Genomic DNA, 5908 nt, shown 5'->3' with positions numbered 1-5908 from the left:
GCTGGGCCGCGTGTTTCTTTTCGCCGGCTTTCAATTTTTTCAACCTCCCACCGACTAGCGCGACAACACAACCGGCGACGTTATTATGTGACTGATAATAATAATAATAATAATAATATGTTTATACCTACATCCTGGCGGACGACGATGGCACAGTCGTCGGCATTACTGAAACGATGCATAGCGCTACCTACTCTTGCGGTACACATCAACGCATCACATTGCACACACAGTATAAGACGTAGCCACGTAGGTATAGTTAGTTGGTACTAAAGGTACTTAATAAATATCTATAATAATATATGTGTAATGAGTATGTCTAAGACTTTTGAATGTATACATATATTTTTTATTTACTTACATTTTTAATATCATTATCTGAACCAGAATATTTGTATAAAAACTTGAACGAATAAAAAATATGGAGTACCTATTGAAGAAATAATAGATAGGTCATTAGGTCAAGTCAGAGATTCCCAACCAGGGTGCCGCGAAATTATTCGCGTAGAAATATTTTTTTAGAAAAAACAATTTCATTAAAAATATAGCACTGTGAGTAATAAAACGGACTATAATAATATAAAACCTATCGTGTAAAGATAAATAATAATTAAAAATAAAAATAAATACAATGTAATAATTTATTTATTAAATGTAATATGTATATAGTATGCACCTACACCTTACTACTTTTGATTATACTTATGCATTAATAAATAGAACCGAAGTAGTCTATAGAATATTAGAATATAGGCCATAGAGCATAGGGTGCCTCCGGATTTTTAGAAAATGTCCAAGGGTGCCGCGAGTCAAAAAAGGTTGGGAACCTCTGGGTCAAGTAATACATACTTTTATATAAAATTATACACATATATATTCAGAATTTAAAGTTTATAAATTTGAGAAGTGAAATAGCAGAATCTGAAGAGCAGTGTATAGGCATAAACAAAACGTCAAAGAAAGAGGAACCAAATATTAAAATCAAGCAAACCTAAACCAATTTATTCTGTTTTATGTTCGGTGTCTATATAAATCAACATTTTGTGGAAAAGTTTTTCACTTCAGAATTTAAAATAAATAATACCTGTTCTTTTAAAAAAAAAATTAAAAACTTAAAAATCACAATTACGAAAAATTATCACAGTTTGATTTTTTCATCAAAATGTATTGTAAGTAGGTCTATAGCACTATAGCAGTGATAGCACCCCCAAGTTAAAGGAATTCAACACTGGTGATGGTCCTCTCTCCTTGGCCCTCGCGCGCGTTATTAGTGTTGTTATTATCTTTTGCTACTAAATTTACATATTGCATATAAATATTACAGATTGTAATTTTTAAGTATTTTTTTGCTTAGAAAAATAAAATAAAAAAGTAGGTAGTAAATACTTCAATAAATATAAATTATTATACAATTTTGATTTTTATGTCTTGTACCTAATATTATAGAAATCCCTTTAACAAAGACGATAATAATGTGCATAAAACTCATAAAAGTATAATAATCTTTATAATGACGGATTTCAGCTCTACTGCCCCCAGCGATTTATATTGGTCACGGGTATTTAACTTACTGTCCGTACCGTGGACTCCACATAGACGTACGTACTAAATATCGTGCATTCGTGCATGTATGATGTATAGTATGATTTTATATACCTATACATAGATATTATAATATTATTGTAACTATAATATAATACCACAAATCTGGTGAGAAATATTTAAATCCCGTAAATTCTTTAAAACCGGTCTAGAAAACAGGGTTTAAATTTAAAGGGTTTAAATAATATACTGGTGGAAAAATATATGAAATGGATTTAATTACCATATTTCGAGCTAAGTTTATAATTATTATAATTATTTTGTATTAATTCACTTATTTAGTTAAAATTTTAAAACAATTTATAAATCTATATAGTTATACATTAATAATATATATAAATCCCATAGTAAATTAACGATAATTTTTAGATTTAAGATTATCTATTCTCTATTATTATAAATGCATATTTTAGAATTTTAGATCGAATAATTTAATTAAAATAAATTTATTTGATATTTAATTGCAATGACCATACACAATTTAAATTTAACTAAAAAATAACTATTACATGAGTTAATAAAAATAAAAGTGTTCTATTACAAAATATTAATTAATAACATGGGTAATGAACTATTTGTTATTATAGTCTATGGTTGGCCATTAACGTCATTTTATTACAAAAATAAATAATAATTATATTTATAGAGAAAAAAAATTTAAAACAAATATTGCTGGTTTTAAATGTTTTAATTTGTATATCATAGAACCTATTTATTATATATCTCATTTACTTATCTCATTATTATTAATATGATAAAATTATAAAAAAAAATATGTTTAAAGTAATTAAAGTAACTTTCTACATTGTTACCTAATTATCAAATTTATGCAACATATATTATTTTAATATGAATATTCACATTACAATCTTGATAATATTGAATATGAACATTATTATAGCCTATAGGTAAAGTTAAGTATCAGGGTGACTGGTTATAACTGGTACATAAGTATTAGTGTATTACTGTGTTATACATTTTTTCCTATAGTTTAGTTATCTGTATAACTATTATATACTATATATTATAGTATGTAAAGTATAATATAATATTATGAGTGTTCGATTTGGCGTGAGTAATGAGTATATGTATAAATGTATAAGTATAAATGTATAATGAATGTAATAAAATACTTATTATAGTCTATATATCTATAGGTATGTTCTTCAATCACCTAAAACTTACAGATTACAACATATTATAAACTATAATTAAGGTACATACCAATTTATTATTACATAACAGTACATAATATATGTATATAAAATATAAGTCACTTTTATTCAAATAAAAATTTACCAAAGTAATTTAATATATAAGTCAATTTTATAGTACGTAGAGTAATGAAGTTATAAACATTTTTTGGAAAATTTAAACTCATTTATACTTAAGTAACGCTATAATATTATAGAGCTTTTTGTTAAAATTTAATAAAAATAAATAAATATATTAAGAACCTAATTCATTTTAAATTCATACTTTATATTTTCATTCTTGTACTACTTACTAAAATAGGGGTGATAGGTCGTAGCCCGTAGGTGGTACTGCAGGTACTTGTATAACTTTAATGTATAAGAATAAATTATTTACTTCTTACATTTAACATTTTACTAATTTGAGAATCGCATTGTATATTTAGATTATTATTTAGGCAGAGATAATATTACCTATATTGTAAACCAAGTCCCTTAAATTACTTGTGCTGTATGGTGTAAAATTATAAAATAGTTACTTTAAATCATTATATTATAAAATACAAATTATAATAGATACAAATCAACCGGAATTTAAAAGTAATTCATCTGAATAATTTATCAATGAGTAGTGAGTACAATAAAATTGATGAGTAATGCCAAAGTAAAAACTATTAGATGTATATAATCTAAAGATTTTTTAAATTATAAAGGACACAAAATCCAGCTATCTACTTATACATACCATTTTTTAATTCAACTAAAAGATCCATTTTTATAAGGGGTGAAACCGTTTTCGGCCAAAATGAATTTTTCCCTTTTCAGCCATTCTGGAATGTCCATTTTCGGCCAGTGCACTATTTTGGTCACCAATTTAAAATAGTATTCAAGTTGTTTGCCGTTAACTCCCAATTTAATAAATAATTAAATAATATTATAAATTTACAATTTATATATATCAAATTACTAGTTAATAGATTTTACTTAGTCTATCAAAAATATAAAGTTACATTAAATTATTAATTTACAAAAAAAAAAAAAATAATAATAAAATTATAGGGAGAGGTATTTCATTTTTTTTTTTCATAATCATTGTATAGCACATGCGTCTAATGAATTCCATTCGTATATCTCTCCACTCTCATATTTCGTTACGTTGTATGATATTTATCCTGACGACTCAGAACTTTTCCAGTCTTTGGGAATTTTGAAATATCAGCACTTCGTATTTTTACATTTATGTTTAAATTTCATTTAACAGAAAAAAACATGAAAAATATTTTAAATTGGTAACCGAAATGGTCGTAAATGGACATTCCAGAATGGCTGAAAATTGTCTCGTCTTTAAGATACCGCTAATTATTAAAAAGTTTTATACAAAATTCACTCACAGGAACTGATAAAGATATCAAATATCTTACAACCTATAACTTACTACACTTTTTTTACATTTCGAGTCCATGGCGCCATAGATAGGCTACCAAATTTACGTCATTGTTGGTTAATTTTTCACAATATTGTGTGAAAAGACACGACATGAAATTCAATTCCGTATATACGAATCAAAATAAACATTCTCGGCTTAGAATTTGATATAAAATCAAAGCTCACGTCACGGCTGTGAATTATAATTTTAAAGTATATGCACTTATATGTATAATAAACTGACAAAATATACTCTTACTAGTCTTACTGATATCAGTTACACATTACCCATAAGCAGAATACCTAAAAAAAAATTATCTCGAAAACGAAATACATACAACCTACAAGACGCTGCGTGAATGTCCTATAATAGATACTAGATAGAAATATAATTTTAGTATAATGTATTTCAGTATACTCATATAAAAAAATATCATAAAATTCTTGTGAAATATAAAAAAACTAGTTTATACTTTACCTCTCGTCTCGGGAAATTAAAAAAAAAAATTGGATTTTATATATTTACTGAGTTAAGAACTTGGACTTTGTTTTGACATTATTAAATACTGTATTGTCTGTATTTTATATAATTGTATTAGTATGTTGTTTATTTTATTAGGTATTGATTAATTTTGATAATTTTGTTTTTTTGTTTCTTGATTAGCTAAGTAATAGGTAAGTATGAACACTGCCTCATTCGCAGTGTAACGTACATTAAACATATAGGTACTGGTCAATATTTCACTTCTATATTCTTGGTATGTAAATGTTAATTTCAAATCTAAGTTCTCAAAAAATTTATCATATGTTTCACAAAAGGCAGTCTGCATGTTTCATAAAACATGTTTCCAGTTTTTACAATATTTTAAATATTGGAGCTTTAGCCTCACCCACATGGATCATAATCTAAAAAATAACTTTTTGATATTAAATTAAATTAATACAACATTAAACTAATAATTCAATAAATCAATCATTATATCGATAGATCATATATCCTTGTAGACTAGTTGTAGTATAATAGGTATTATGGTTATATTGTTATAACTTATAATAATTGATAAACATTAATCATAAATCACATCATTTATTTTTCAATAAAAACATGTATTTATTTAATTTTATTAATTAATACATTTTAAAATGTACAAATTTATATATTTTTGGAAGTTAAAATTAGTAAAAATACTACAATTATGACAACAGAATAATATTATTATACCGTAAATTTCTTGGGTAGCTAGCTTTTAATTTGCCACTTTAATAAAAAATGGCGGGGTAGCAATTGTTACCCCTTGCTACCCCGTAATGACGCCTATGGATACACGATACACTTATTCTTTACTTGAATGATTAATCTTCTGTTATGAATTATGAATAAATCTGTTAAACTTAAAACATTTTTTTCCCTCATTTTCAAAGCAGGAGCAAGTCACTCCTAGTGTTCAGCAGCCCCTGCCCCCTGGTAATATTAAATCGTGAAATGTGTTTATTAAGTTTATTTGTGGCAACTTATTTTCGTAGTAACTGCATGATAATTCAAATTCGGTGTACCTAGTTGAATATCGTAACTTTCAATGTTCGAGGTAAACACTGCAACCCAGGTAGATAAATATATATATATATCATCCTTGATCTATATTCTTTCTTATCTCTGGTTTTAATGATAACATCACAAAATAAACAAT

This window comes from Rhopalosiphum padi, chromosome 2, assembly GCF_020882245.1.
Source record: "Rhopalosiphum padi isolate XX-2018 chromosome 2, ASM2088224v1, whole genome shotgun sequence".
Classification (NCBI taxonomy): domain Eukaryota; kingdom Metazoa; phylum Arthropoda; class Insecta; order Hemiptera; family Aphididae; genus Rhopalosiphum; species Rhopalosiphum padi.
The sequence above is the reverse complement of the archived record's forward strand: the minus strand, read 5'-3'. Positions refer to the sequence as shown.